This window comes from Monodon monoceros, unplaced genomic scaffold, assembly GCF_005190385.1.
Source record: "Monodon monoceros isolate NGI ecotype Baffin Bay Population unplaced genomic scaffold, NGI_Narwhal_1 Super_Scaffold_3, whole genome shotgun sequence".
Lineage (NCBI taxonomy): Eukaryota > Metazoa > Chordata > Mammalia > Artiodactyla > Monodontidae > Monodon > Monodon monoceros.
The window spans coordinates 51,163,221-51,179,312 of record NW_021703780.1 but is presented as its reverse complement, the minus strand read 5'-3'; the positions used below and the strand labels follow the sequence as shown (position 1 = coordinate 51,179,312).

The 16,092-nt window shown below is 40.5% G+C and overlaps 1 protein-coding gene across 1 annotated transcript in view; it reads left to right on the top strand.

The window, feature by feature from the left end:
- CMTM6 (CKLF like MARVEL transmembrane domain containing 6) overlaps positions 1-16,092 on the top strand; it is a 51,832-nt gene that overhangs the window by 26,996 nt on the left and 8,744 nt on the right. The window lies entirely within an intron of this gene.

Below are 16,092 nucleotides of genomic sequence, written 5' to 3'. Positions count from 1 at the left end.
TCGAGATGTATAACTTTCTAAAGGCTTAGTCTGCTGACCCTCTGTTTTTATTTGAGTATAATATGGATTTTTGAGATAACAGATGAGATAATTTATATAGTTACTGCATTTAAGGAAGAAAGAACTGAGCAGTTTACTTCTTCAATAGCATTCAAGTTATCAGGAGTGGTTTATGAGGAATTGTAACTATCAGGGTTGCTTTATGAAAGAATTCACAGTTTTGAGGGAAGAGATAAAAATTAAGGTAAATTTTAACTATTAAAAAGAGAGGGACTTTCCTGGTGGCACAGTGGTTAACAATCCGCCTACAAACACTTCTCCTTGGCCAATTGGCAAAAAAAGTGGCCCACACCATCCAGAGTCCCATTGTTGCTGTAGAAATAGAAGCCCAGAGAGAGCTACAGGGTGAAAGTGAAAGGGAGATCAATCAAGAAAAAATGGACAAAGAAGACAGGAGATAAACAGAAAACAGGAGGAAGAGGTTCTTTTCTTGAGAAAAAAAACAGAAAAAAGAGAGGAATAACAGATGGAGCCGTGTGGCTGACAGGGTCTTGGTGCTCAGGCCGGGTGTCAGGCCTGTTCCTCTGAGGTGGGAGAGCCAACTTCAGGACATTGGTCCACCAGAGACCTCCCGGCTCCACGTAATATCAAACGGCGAAAGCTCTCACAGATATCTCCATCTCAACGCTAGGACCCAGCTCCACTCAACAACCAGCAACCTACAGTGCTGGACACCCTATGCCAAACAACTAGCAAGACAGGAACACAACCCCACCCATTAGCAGAGAGGCTGCCTAAAATCATAATAAGGTCACAGACACCCCCAAACACACCACCAGACGCGGTCCTGCCCACCAGAAAGACAAGATCCAGCCTCATCCACCAGAACACAGGCACTAGTCCCCTCCACCAGGAGGCCTACACAACCCACTGAACCAACCTTAGCCACTGGAGGCAGACACCAAAAACAACGGGAACTATGCACTGCAGCCTGGGAAAAGGAGACCCCAAACACAGTAAGTTAGGCAAAATGATAAGACAGAGAAACGCACAGCAGATGAAGGAGCAAGGTAAAAACCCACCAGACCAAACAATTGAAGAGGAAATAGGCAGTCTACCTGAAAAAGAATTCAGAGTAATGATAGTGAAGATGATCCAAAATCTTGGAACTAGAATGGAGAAAATATAAGAAACGTTTAACAAGGACCTAGTAGAACTAAAGAGCAAACAAACAATGATGAACAACACAAAAAATGAAATTAAAACTTCTCTAGAAGGAATCCATAGTAGAATGACTGAGACAGAAGAACAGATAAGTGACCTGGAAGATAAATTATTGGAAATAACTACTGCAGAGCAGAATAAAGAAAAAAGAATGAAAAGAATTGAGGACAGTCTTAGAGACCTACGAGATAACAGTAAACGCACCAACACTGGAATTATAGGGGTCCCAGAAGAGGAAGAGAAAAAGAAAGGGACTGAGGAAATATTTGAAGAGATTATAGTTGAAAACTTCCCTAATATGGGAAAGGAAATAGTTAATAAAGTCCAGGAAGTGTAGAGAGTCCCATACAGGATAAATCCAATGAGAAACATACCAAGACACATATTAATCAAACTATCAAAAATTAAATACACAGAAAAAATAGTAAAAGCAGCAAGGGAAAAACAGCAAATAACATACAAGGGAATCCCCATAAGGTTAACAGCTGATCTTCCGGCAGAAACTCTGCAAGCCAGAAGGGAATGGCAGGACATATTTAAAGTGATGAAAGGGAAAAACCTACAACCAAGATCAGTCTACCCAGCAAGGATCTCACTCAGATTAGACAGAGAAATTAAAACCTTTACAGAGAAGCGAAAGCTAAGAGAATTCAGCACTACCAAACCAGCTTTACAACAAATTCTAAAGGAACTTCTCTAGGCAGGAAACACAAGAGAAGGAAAAGACCTACAATAACAAACCCTAAACAATTAAGAAAATGGTAATAGGAACATACATATTGATAACTACCTTAAATGTAAAGGATTAAATGCTCCCATGAAAAGACATAGACTGGCTGAATGCATACATAAACAAGACCCATCTATATGCTGTCTACAAGAGACCCACTTCAGACCTTGGGACACATACAGACTGAAAGTGAGGGGATGGAAAAAGATACATCATGCAAATGGAAATCAAAAGAAAGCTGGAGTAGCAATTCTCATATCAGACAAAATAGACTTTAAAATAAAGACTATTATAGGAGACAAAGAAGGACACCAAGGGATCAATCCAAGAAGGTATAACAATTGTAAATATTTATGCACCCAACATAGGAGCACCTCAAAACAAGGCAAATGCTAACAGCCATAAAAGGGGAAATCAACAGTAATACAGTCATAGTAGGGGACTTTAACACCCCACTTTCACCAATGGACAGATCATCCAAAATGAAAATAAATAAGGAAACACAAGCTTTAAATGATACATTAAACAAGATGGACTTTATTGACATTTATAGGACATTCCATCCAAAAACAACAGAATACACATTTCTCTCAAGTGCTCATGGAACATTTTCCAGGATAGATCATATCTCGGGTCACCAATCAAGCCTTGATAAATTTAAGAAAATTGAAATCATATCAAGTATCTTTTCCGACCACAATGCTATATTAGATATCAATTACAGGAAAAACTCTGTAAAAAATACAAGCACGTGGAGGCTAAACAATATACTACTTAATAACCAAGATATCACTGAAGAAATCAAAGAGGAAATCAAAAAATACCTAGAAACAAATGACAATGAAAACATGACGACCCAAAACCTATGGGATGCAACAAAAGCAGTTCTAAGAGGGAACTTTATAGCAATACAATCCTACCTCAAGAAACAAGAAACATCTCAAACAACCTAACCTTACACCTAAAGCAATTAGAGAAAGAACAACAAAAGAGCCCCAAAGTAGCAGAAAGAAAGAAATCATAAAGATCAGATCAGAAATAAATGAAAAAGAAATGAAGGAAATGATAGCAAAGATCAATAAAACTAAAAGCTGGTTCTTTGAGAAGATAAACAAAATTGATGAACCATTAGCCAGGCTCATCAAGAAAAAAAGGGAGAAGACTCAAATCAACAGAATTAGAAATGAAAAAGGAGAAGTAACAACTGACACTGCAGAAATACAAAGGATCATGAGAGATTACTGCAAGCAACTATATGCCAATACAGACAACCTGGAAGAAATGGACAAATTCTTAGAAAAGCACAACCTTCCGAGACTGAACCTGGAAGAAATAGAAAATACAAACAGACCAGTCACAAACACTGAAATTGAAACTGTGATTAAAAATCTTCCAACAAACAAAAGCCCAGGACCAGATGGCTTCACAGGCGAATTCTGTCAAACATTTAGAGAAGAGCTAACACCTATCCTTCTCACACTCTTCCAAAATATAGCAGAGGGAGGAACACTCCCAAACTTATTCTACGAGGCCACCATCACCCTGATACCAAAACCAGACAAAGATGTCACAAAGAAAGAAAACTACAGGCCAATATCACTGATTAACGTAGATGCAAAACTCCTCAACAAAATACTAGGAAACAGAATCCATCAGCACATTGAAAGGATCATACACCATGATCAAGTGGGAACGCAAGGATTCTTCAATATATGCAAACCAATCAGTGTGATACACCATGTTACCAAATTAAAGGAGAACCATCATATTATCATCTCAATAGATGCAGAAAAATCTTTTGACAAAATTCAACCGCCATTTATGATAAACACCCTCCAGAAGTAGGCATAGAGGGAACTTACCTCTACATAATACAGGCCATATATGACAAAGCCACGGCCAGCATCATTCTCAACGGTGAACAACTGAAACCATTTCCACTAAGATCAGGAACAAGACAAGGTTGTGCACTCTCACCACTATTATTTATTTATTTATTTTAAAAAATTTATTTATTTATTTGTGGCTGAATTAGGTCTTTGTTCTTGCACGCGGGCTTTCTCTAATTGTGGCAAGTGGGGTCTACTCTTCGTTGCGGTGCGCGGGCTTCTCATTGCGGTGGCTTCTTTTGTTGCAGAGCATGGGCTTTAGGCATGTGGGTTTTAGTAGTTGTGGCTCATGGGCTCAGTAGTTGTGGCTCACAGGCTCTAGAGCGCAGGCTCAGTAGTTGTGGCGCACGGGCTCACAGGCTTAATAGCTCCACGGCATGTGGGATCTTCCTGGACCAGGGCTCGAACCCGTGTCCCCTGCATTGGCAGGCAGATTCTTAACCACTGCGTGACCAGGGAAGCCCCTCACCACTATTATTCAACATAGTTTTGGAAGTTTTAGCCACGGCAGTCAGAGAAGAAAAAGAAAAGGAATTCAAATCGGAAAAGAAGTAAAGCTGTCACTCTTTGCAGATGACATGATGCTATCCATAGAGAATCCTAAAGTATCTACCAGAAAACTGCTAGAGCTAATCAATGAATTTGGTAAAGTAGCAGGATACAAAATTAATGCACAGAAATCTCTTGCATTCCTATACATTAAGAACGAAAGATCAGAAAGAGAAATTAAGGAAACACTCCCATTTACCATTGCAACAAAAAGAATAAAATACCTAGGAATAAACCTACTTAAGGAGACAAAAGACCTGTATGCAGAAAACTATAAGACACTGATGAAAGAAATTAAAGATGATACAAACAGATTGAGAGATATACCGTGTTCTTGGATTGGAGGAATCAACTTTGTGGAAATGACTATACTACCCCAAGCAATCTACAGATTCAGTGGAATCCCTATCAAACTACCAATGGCATTTTTCACAGAAGTAGAACAGAAAATTTCACAATTTGTATGGCAACACAAGAGACGCTGAGTAGGCAAAGCAATCTTCAGAAAGAAAAATGGAGGTAGAGGAATCAGGCTCCCTGCCTTCAGGCTATACTATAAGGTTACAGTAATCAAGACAGTATGGTACTGACACAAAAACAGAAATACAGATCAATGGAACAGGATAGAAAGCCCAGAGATAAACCCATGCACATATGGTCACCTTACTTTTGATAAAGGAGGCAAGACTATACAGTGGAGAAAAGACAGCCGCTTCAGTAAGTGGTGCTGGGAAAACTGGACAGCTACATTTAAAAGAATGAAATTAGAACACTCCCTAACACCATACACAAAAATAAACTCAAAATGGATTAGAGACCTAAATGTAAGACTGGAAACTATAAAACTCCTAGAGGAAAACATAGAAAAAACACTCCTTGACATAAATCACAGCAAGATCGTTTTTGACCCACCTCCTAGAGAAATGGAAATAAAAACAAAAATAAACAAATGGGACCTAATGAAACTTAAAAGCTTATGCACAGCAAAGGAAACCATAAACAAGATGAAAAGACAGCCCTCAGAATGGGAGAAAATACTTGCAAATGTAGCAACTGACAAAGAATTAATCTCCAAAATTTACAAGCGGTTCATGCAGCTCAATATCAAGAAAACAACCCAATCCAAAAATGGGCAGAAGACCTAAATAGACATTTCTCCTAAGAAGATATACAGATTGCCAACAAACACATGAAAGTATGCTGAACATCACTAACCATTAGAGAAATGCAAATCAAAACTACAATGAGGTGTCACCTCACACCAGTCAGAATGGCCATCATCAAAAAAATCTACAAGCAGTAAATCCTGGAGAGGGTGTGGACAAAAGGGAACCCCCTTGCACTGTTGGTGGGAATGTAAATTGATACAGCCACTATGGAGAACAGTATGGAGGTTCCTTAAAAAACTACAAATAGAACTACCATACGACCCAGCAAATCCCACTACTGGGCATATACCCTGAGAAAACCATAATTCAAAAAGAGTCATATACCACAATGTTCACTGCAGCTCTATTTACAGTAGCCAGGACATGGAAGCAACCTAAGTGTCCATCAACAGATGAATGGATAAAGAAGATGTGACACGTATATACAATGGAATATTACTCAGCCATAAAAAGAAATGAAATTGAGTTATTTGTAGTGAGGTGGATGGACCTAGCATGTGTCATACAGAGTGAAGTCAGTCAGAAAGAGAAAAACAAATACTGTATGCTAACACATGTATATGGAATCTAAAGAAAAAAAGATGGTCATGAAGAACCTAGGGGTAGGAAAGGAATAAAGACGCAGATGTAGAGAATGGACTTGAGGACATGGGGAGTTGGAAGGGTAAGCTGGGACGAAGTGAGAGAGAGGCATGGACTTTATATACTACCAAAATACATAGCTAGTGGGAAGCAGCCTCATAGCACAGGGAGATCAGCTTGGTGCTTTGTGACCACCTATAGGAGTGGAATAGGGAGGGTGGGAGGGAGATGCAACAGGAAGGAGATATGGGGATATATGTATATGTATAGCTGATACACTTTGTTATAAAGCAGAGACTAACACACCATTGTAAAGCAATTATACTCCAATAAAGATGTTAAAAAAATAAAAAACAAAAACAATCCGCCTACCAGTGTAGGGGACACGGGTTCAATCCCTGGTCTGGCAAGATTCCCACATGCCGCGAAGCAACTAAGCCCGTGCGCCACAACTACTGAGCTCTGTGCTCTAGAGCCCGTGAGCCACAACTACGAAGCCCGCACGCCTAGAGCCCATCCTCCACAACAAGAGAAGCCACTGCAATGAGAAGCCTCTGCACCACAGTGAAGAGTAGCCCCTGCTTGCTGCAACTAGAGAAAGCCCGTGTGCAGCAACAAAGACCCAATGCAACAAAAATAAATAGAGAACTGGATAAATACAAAGCAGTAAGATTTTATTGTTTGAAATTAATGAGAACCAAGCGTTGTGTCCTATATTGATCATACACCTAAGACTTACTTTTTTCTGTATACTCTTTTGTACCTCTTAAGTTTTGTACCATAAGAATCTATTGCCTTCTTTCACTTATTTTTTTGCATTTAAAAAATTTTATTGAAATATAGTTAATTTACAGTGTTGTGTTAATTTCTGCTGTACAGCAAAGTGATTCAGTTATACATATATATATATCCTTTTTCACTATGGTTTATCACAGATATTGAGTATAGTTCCCTGTGCTACACAGTAGGGCCTTGTTGTTTATCCATCCTGTATATACTAGTTTGCATCCGCTAATCCCAAACTCTCAATCCTTCCCTTTCCCACCTTCCCTCCTCTTTGGCAACCACAAATCTGTTCTCTAAGTCCACGAGTCTGTTTGTTTAGTAAATAAGTTCATTTGTGTTGTATTTTAGATTCCACATATAAGTGATATCATATGGTATTTGTCTTTCTCTGTCTGACCTACTTCACTTAGATGGACCTAGAGATCATCATACTATGTTGCTGCAAATGGTGTGATTTCATTTTTTTATGGCTGAGTAATATTCCACTGTGTGTTTGTATTTGTGTGTGTGTATACACACACACACACTCACACACATACACACATATATATATTTATATATATATATACACACCACATTTTCTTTATCCAGTCATTTGTTGATGGACATTTAGGTAGTTTCCATGTCTTGGCTATTGGAAATAGTGCTGCTGTGAATATTGGGGTGCATGTATATTTTTGAATTACAGTTTTGTCTGGGTATATTCCCAGGAGTGGAATTGCTGGATCATATGGTGACTCTATTTTTAGTTTTTTGAGGAGCCTCCATTCTGTTTTCCATAGTGGCTATACCAATTTACATTCCCACCAGCAGTGTAAGGGTTCCCTTTTTTTCACACCTACTCCAACATTTATTATTTGTAGACTTTTTAATGATGGATATTTTGACCAGTGTGAGGTGGTGTACCTCATTGTAGTTTCGATTTGCGTTTCTCTAATAATTAGCGATGATGAGCATGTTTTCTTGTGCCTATTGGCCATCTGTATGTCTTCTTTGCAGAAATGTCTATTTAGGTCTTCTGACCATTTTTTAATTGGGCTTTTTTTGTTATTGAGTTGTTTGAGCTGTTTGTATATTTTGGAAATTAAGCCCTTGTCAGTCGCATCATTTGCAAATATTTTCTCCCAGTCCATAGGTATAGTCTTTTCATTTTGTTTATGGTTTCCTTTGCTTTACAAAACTTATAAGTTTGATTAGGTCCCATGTGTTTATTTTTGCTTTTATTTCTATTGCCTTGGGTGACTGGTATGATTGGTACGACTTACGTCAGAGAATGTTTTTGTCTATGTTCAAGGAGTTTTATGGTGTCATGTCTCATATTTAAGTCTTTAAGCCATTTTGAATTTATTTTTGTGTATGGTGTGATGGTGTGTTCTAACTTCATTGATTTGCATGTGGCTGTCCAACTTTTCCAATACCACTTGCTAAAGAGAGTGTCTTTTCCCCATTGTATACTCTTGCCTCCTTTGTTGAAGATTAATTGTCCATAGGTGTTTGGGTTTATTTCTGGGCTCTCCACTCTGTTCCATTGATTCACATGTTTTTGGGCCAAAACCATGCTGTTTTTTTAATTTTTAAAAAAATTTATTTATTTATTTATTTATGGCTCTGTTGGGTCTTAATTGCTGTGCGCAGGCTTTCTCTGGTTGCTGCAAGCGGGAGCTACTCTTCATTGTGGTGGCTTCTCTTGTTGCAGAGCACGGGCTCTAGGCACGTGGGCTTCAGTAGTTGTGGCACATGGACTCAGTAGTTGTGGCTCATGGGCTCTAGAGCACAGGCTCAGTAGTTGTGGCCCACAGGCTTAGTTGCTCCGTGGCATATGGGATCTTCCCAGACCAGGGCTTGAACCTGTGTCCCCTGCATTGACAGGCGGACCCTTAACCACTGCACCACCAGGGAAGCCCAACCATGCTGTTTTGATTATTGTAGCTTTGTAGTATTGTCTGACGTCTAGGAGAATTATACCTCCTGCTTTGTTCTTTTTCCTAAGGATTGCTTTGGCAATTCTGGGTCTTTTATGGTTCCATATAAATTTTAGGATTATTTGTCCTAGTTCTGTGAAAAATGTCATGGATAATTTTATAGCGATTGCATTAAATCTGTAGATTGCTTTGGGTAGCATGGCCATTTTAACAGTATTCTCCCAATCCAAGAGCATGGGATATCTTTCCATTTCCTTGAATCCTCTTTAATTTCCTTTATTAATGTTTTATAGTTCTCAGCATGTAAGTGTGTCACTTCCTTAGTCAGGTTTATTCCTAGGGGTTTTTTGTTGTTGTTGTTGGTAGTGGTGCTATTTTAAAAGGTATTGTTTTTTTACATTCCCTGTCTGATATTTCATTGTTAGGGTAAAGAAATGCAACTGTTTTCTAAATACTAATCTTGTATCCTGCTACTTTGCTGAATTCATGTATTAGATCTAGTAGTTTTTGTGTGGAGTCCTTAGGGTTTTCTATGTTTAGTATCATGTCATCTACATATAGTGAAAATTTTACCTCTTTCCTTCCAATTTGGATACATTTTATTTCTTTTTCTTGTCTGATTGCTGTGGCTAGGACTTCCCAATACTGTGTTGAATAGAAATGGTGAGAATGGGCATCCTTATTCCAGATGTTAGCAGGAAGACTTTCAGCTTTTCACTGTTGGGTATTATATTGGCTGTGGGTTTGTCATAAACAGCTTTCATTATGATGAGATATGTTCCTGTATATCCACTTTGGTAAGAGCTTTTATCATGAATGGATGTTGAATTTTGTCAAATGCTTTTTCTCATCTATTGAGATGATGTTATTTTTTCTCTTTTTTTAAATTGATTTATTTTATTTATCTTTGGCTATATTATAAAGCCTACTGCATGCAGGCTTTCTCTAGTTGCAGTGAGTGGGGGTTACTCTTAGTTGTGGTGCACGGGCTTCTCATTGTGGTGGCTTCTCTTGTTGTGGAGCACAGGCTCTAGGTGCATGGGCTTCAGTAGTTGTAGCATGAGGGCTCAGTAGTTGTGGCTCATGGGCTGTAGAGCACAGGCCCAGTAGTTGTGTCACATGGGCTTAGTTGCCCTGTGGCATGTGGGATCTTCCTGGACCAGGGCTTGAACCCGTGTCCCCTGCGTTGGCAGGCAGATTCTTAACCACTGCGCCTCCAGGGAAGCCCGACCATGTGGTTTTTGACTTTTGTTAATGTGTATTACATTGATATGCGTATGTTGAACCATCCTTGTGAACTTGGGATGAATCCCACTTGGTCATGGTGTATGATCTTTTTATGTGTTGTTGGATTCAGTTAGCTAATATTTTGTTGATAATTTTTACCTCTATATTTATCAAAGATATTGGCCTGTAATTTTCTTTCTTGGTGGTATCTTTGTTTGGTTTTGGTATCAGAGTGATGGTGTCTTCATAGAATGTCTTTGCGAGTGTTCCCTCGTCTTCAGTCTTTTGGAAGAGTTTGAGAAGAATTGGTAGAAGTTCTTCTTTGTATGTTTGGTAGAATTTGCCTGTGAAGTCATCTGGTCCTGGACTTCTGTTTGTAGGGAGTTTTGGTTTCTTTTTTATGATCACACCATGCAGCGTATGGGATCTTAGTTCCCTGACCAGGGATCAAGCTCTTGCCGCTTGCATTGGAAGCATGGAGTCTTAACCACTGGACAGCCAGGGAAGTCCCTGTAGGGAGTTTTTTGGTTTTTGTTTTTTTTTTTTTTTTACTATAGATTCTGTTTCACTTCTGGTGATTGGTCTGTTCAAATTATTTCTTCTTGATTCAATTTTGGTGAGCTGTATGTTTCTAGAAAGTTGTCCATTTCTTCTAGATTGTCAAATATGTTGGCATATAATTGTTCATAGTATTCTCTTACGTTTTTTTTTGTATTTCTGCAGTATCAGTTGTGATTTTTCCCCTTTCATTTCTTATTTTGCTTATTTGGGTCTTGTCTCTTTTCTTCTTGGTGCACCTGGCCAGAGGCTTATCAATTCTGTTTACCCTTTCAAAGAACCAACTCTTGGTTTTATTGATTTTTTTTCCTATTTTTTTAATCTCTATTTTATTTATTTCCTCTCTGATCATTATTATCTCCTTTCTTCTGCTGACTTTAGGTTTTGTTCATTCTTCTTTTTCTGATTATTTTAGGTGGTGGGTTAATTTACTTGAGATTTTTCTTGTTTCTTAAAGAAGGCCTGTGTCACTATGAACTTCCTTCTAAGAACTGCTTTTGTTGCATCCCATAGATTTTGTTTATCTTTTTTGGCTGCGCTACACGACTTGTGGGATCTTACTTCCCTGATCAGGGATTGAACCCGGACCCTCAGCAGTGAGAGCATGGAGTCCTAATCACTGGACCACCAAGGAATTTCCCCATAGATTTTGTACGGTTGTGTTTTCATTGTCATTTGCCTCAAGGTATTTTTTAATTTCTTCTTTGATTTCACCATTGACCCATTGGTTATTTTAGGAGCATGTTGTTTAGTCTCCATGTAATTGGTTTTTTTCTTGTTTCTTTTTCTGTTGTTGATTTCTGGTTTCATGCTGTTGTGGTCAGAAACGATGCTTGAAATAATTCCTATACCCTTAAATTTGTTGAGGCTTGTTTTGTGCCCTAGTATCTGGTCAATCCTAGAGAATGTTCCATGTGCGCTTGAAAAGAATATGTATTCTGCTTTTTGGGGGTGTAATGTCCTGAAAATATCAACTAAGTCTGTTCTGTTGTATCACTTAGGATCTCTGTTGCCTTATTGATTTTCTGTGTAGAAGATCTGTCCATTGATGTGAGTGGGGTGTTAAAATCTACTATTACTGTACTCCTGTCAGTTTCTCCCTTTATGTGTGTGTCTGTTTTATGTATTTGGGTGCTCCTATATTGGGTACATACATGTTGACAAGTGTAATATCCTCTCCTTGTGTTGATCCTGTTATTATATAGTGTTCTTTATCTTTCTCTATAGCCTTTGTTTTAAAGTCTATTTTGTCTGATAGGAGTATTGCGACCCCCACTTGTTGTTTTCGTTTGCATGAAACATCTTTTTCCAACTCCTCACTCTAAATCTATATGTGGCCTTTGTCCTAAAGTGGGTCTTTTTTGTTTTTTTAATTAATTATTTTTTTGGGGGGGCTGTGTTGGGTCTTCGTTGCTGTGCATGGGCTTTCTCTAGTTGCGGCAAGCGGGGGCTAGTCTTTGTTGCGGTGCGTGGGCTTCTCATTGCAGTGGCTTCTTTGGTTGCGGAGCACAGGCTCTAGGTACGTGGGCTTCAGTTGTTGTAGCATACAGGCTCAGTAGTTGTGGCTTGCAGGCTCTAGAGTGTAGGCTCAGTAGTTGTGGCACACAGGCTTAGTTGCTTCGCGGCATCTGGGATCTTCCTGGACCAGGGCTCGAACCCGGGTCCCCTGCATTGGCAGGTGGATTCTTAACCCCTGCACCACCAGGGAAGTCCCTGAAGTTGGTCTCTTGTAGGCAGCATAGTGTATGTAGGCTCGTTTCATCCAGTCTGCCACTCTGTGTCTTTTGATTGGAGCATTTAGTCCATTGACATTTAAAGTAATTATTGATAGATACGTATTTATTGCCATTTTAAACCTTGTTTTCCCGTTGATTTTATATATCTTCTTTGTCCCTTTTTGTTTTTCCTTTTGTGGTTTGAAGACTTTCTTTGGTATTATGCTTATGTTCTCTTCTTTTTGGTGTTTGTGAACCTATTGTGTGTTTTTGATTTGTGGTTGCCCTGTTTTTCAAGTATATTAACCCTTCCCACTTGCTTTAGACTGGTAATCATATGGGTTCGAACATATTCTAGGAAATTACATTTTCTTACTGTCCTCCCCCACATTTGATGATTTTGATGTCTTTTACATCTTCATGTTCTTCCTTTTGCTGTTCATTGTGGTTATCATCACTTCCACAGAAATTTTTGATTTTCTTTTTTTAAATCTGTATATGAGCTTACTTAAGTGATTTACTTTCTGATTAGGATTTTCTCTTTTCTATAGATTTTTCTTTTCTATTTAGAGAAGACCTTTCAATATTTCCCTTAGGATGGGTTTGGTATTGCTGTATTCTTTTAGTTTTTGCTTGTCTGAGAAATTCTTTATCTCTCCTTCTATTCTAAATGATAATCTTGCTGGGTAGAGTATCCTAGGTTGCAGATTTTTCCCTCAGGACTTTGAATGTATCCTGCCACTCCCTTCTGGCCTGCAACATTTCTTTGTTTTTTTTCCATAGGCACCTTTTGGGGGGGGCGGGGGGGCTACATTGGGTCTTCGTTGTGGCGTGTGGGATCTTCATTGCGGCATGCAGGATCTTCTTTTGTTGTAGCGTGTGGGCTCTTCGTTGCAGTGCATGGGCTTCTCTCTAGTTGTGGTCTGTGAGTTTTCTGTCTCTAGTTGAGGTGCATGGGCTCAGTAGTTGTGGTGCATAGGCTTAGTTGCCCCACAGCATGTGGGATCTTAGTTCCCTGACCAGGGATCGAACCTGTGTCTCCTGCATTGGAAGGTAGATTCTTTACCATTGGACCACCAGGGAAGTCCCTGGCCTGCAACATTTCTGTAGAGATATATGTCTTGGTGTAGGTCTGTTTGGGTTTATCTTGTTTTGGACTCTCTGTGCTTCCTGTACCAGGATATCTGTTATCTTCTTTAGGTTTGGGAAGTTTTCAGCCATCACATCTTCAATTCCCTTTTCTCTTTCTTCTCCTTCTAGGATCCCAGTTATGCATAGATTGGCATGCTTTGTATTATCCCACAGGTCTCTTATGTTGCTTTCATTTTTTTTTTTCATTTGCCTTTCTGTCTGCTGTTCTGATTGGGTGATTCCCATTATTCTGTCTTCCAGGTCACTTGTTCTTCTGCATTATTCGTTCTACTATTCATTGCCTTTAGCTCAACTTTCATCTCAGTGAATGAGTTCTCTAATTTTTCTTGGTTCCTTTTTATAGTAATCTGCATTTCTATCAATACTCCTTAACTTCTTCAGTGTTTTCATTATCTCCTTTTTGAACTTGATGTCTATTAGACTGAAGAGGTCTGATTTGTTGTTTGTTCTTTCAGGGGAATTCTCTTGATCTTTTAATTGGGAATGGTTCCTCTGCTTTTTCATTTTACTTATATTTCTCTTTATGAGTTGAGGACAAACAATTATCTACTGTGGTTTGGAGGGCTGTTTTTATGTGGGGGTGTTCCTGTGTAGCCTTTGTGGGTTTGATATTCTTTGGTGTGAGGGCTGTTTTTAGCTTGGATGCCTGCCACCTCTTTCCTCGGTGTATGCTAGCTGTTATTATCCCCTTGCTAGGAGGTGTGACTGGTGTTGTGGTGACCAGAACCTGCACTGGATATTGAGTGGGGCCTCCTCCTTGCTCTGTGGTTTTCACTGCTCTATCAGAGGCTGGGTTTGTTCCCTAGTTGTTGGAGTAGAAGCCCCCAGATGCATTTCTGAGTGATGGTGCAAGGTAGGTGGGATTGGCTTGCTCCCGTTGGGAGAGGAGCCACTGACTATTTCTCTGCTAGAGCTGTTCACATGTGAGTGTGCTCACCTGTCACCCGTTGTGCAGGCTCACAAAGTACACTGCTGCTGGCACTGCCCTTGCTCCTGTCTCAACCTTGGGAATGCCATCAGTCAGCCCTGGTGTCCCTCTGGCCTTGTTTTCACAAGGCCACCAACGCAGATCCACTGAAGTCAGGTTCCAGGACTATAGTAGTTGTGCACCTGGACCCGCTGTGGGGGCTATGGAGGCAGCTCAGACCCTGGCCCAGCCCAGTCCCCATATGCATGTGCCCACAAAGCCCACAGCTGCTAAGGCCAGATCTGTCCAAGCCATGGGAGGGCCCGTTGTCCCTCGGATGTCCTGCAGGTGCTGAACTTACACGGCTGGCAATGGAGGTGTAAGTCTGCGGCTTGCACAGCTGCAGGGAGAGATTTCAGCCCTACCTCCTAAGTCGCGTGGCCGCTGGGGTCCAGCTGTGGTTTCAGCTCTGCCTCTGTGTGTGGGCAACCCACTGGCGTTTGCTCCCGGAGCCCGCCGAGGCAGCGGCTGGTTCGCCGGAGCCTGTCAAGGCAGGAGCCCCCAAGGCGGTGGCTGGGGTGCGCTCGCCTGGAGCCTGCCGAGGTGGGGGCTGGCACGTGAGAAAGAGGCTGCTATGGCGGCCTCCATTGCGTCCTCATACGCCACTTAACGATGGCGCTTCACTTCTGTGACGGGCCTGGGCTTCTTCCGCAAACATCCCCAGTTGCAACCACACCACATTCCAGCCCCTTCAGGCTGTTTCCACACAGCCAACAGCAGCCCTCTCCCTGTTCTGTCCTCTAAACCCTGAGTTTCAGTACCCAGCCCCTTCCAGCAGATGTGCGTCTCAGGCTGGGATGCGCAGGGCGGTGGCACGGCTGTCTGTGCAGGTCTCTCTTAGTTCTGCCTGCCACAGACCGGTTGTTGCACTCTCCTCTGTGCCTCTGAAGCTCCCTTTCTGTCCTGGTTGATCTCCCTGCCAGTGAGGGGGCATCCCACGGTGTGGGAACCTTTCCTTTTTCCAGCTCCCTCCCATGGCCGCAGATCCCGTACTGCTTTCCCTTTTTTTTTTTTCCCTTTCGTCCTACCTGGTCACATGGAGATTTTTCCTGTCCTTTCAGGTGTTTGAGGTCTTCTGCTGGTGTTCAGTAGGTGTTCTATGGGAACTGTTCCATTTGTAGGGATATTTTTGGTGTATTTGTGGGAGGATGTGAGTTCCACATCCTTCTACTCTGCTGTCTTGACTGGAGCTCCTATTCTCTTCTTTTAATTCTTTAAGCATGAAATATTGCCATTTGCAGTAATATGTTAGTTACTGGACCTAGAGAATATTAAACTTAGTGAAGTAAGTCACAGAAAGACAAATACTATATGATATCACTTATATGTGGAATCTTAAAAATAATACAAAAGAATCTGTATACAAAACAGAAACAGACTTAACAGACATAGAAAACAAACTTATGGTTACCAAAGTGGAGAGGGAAGGGAGGAGGGGACAAATTAGGGGTGTGGGATTAACAGATACAAACTACTATACATAAAATAGATAAGCAAAAAGGAATTACTGTGTAGCACAGGGAACAATATTCAATATCTTGTAATAACCTATAATGAATATAATCTGAAAAAATATAACTGAATCACTTTGCTGTACACCTGAAGCTAACACAATATTGTAA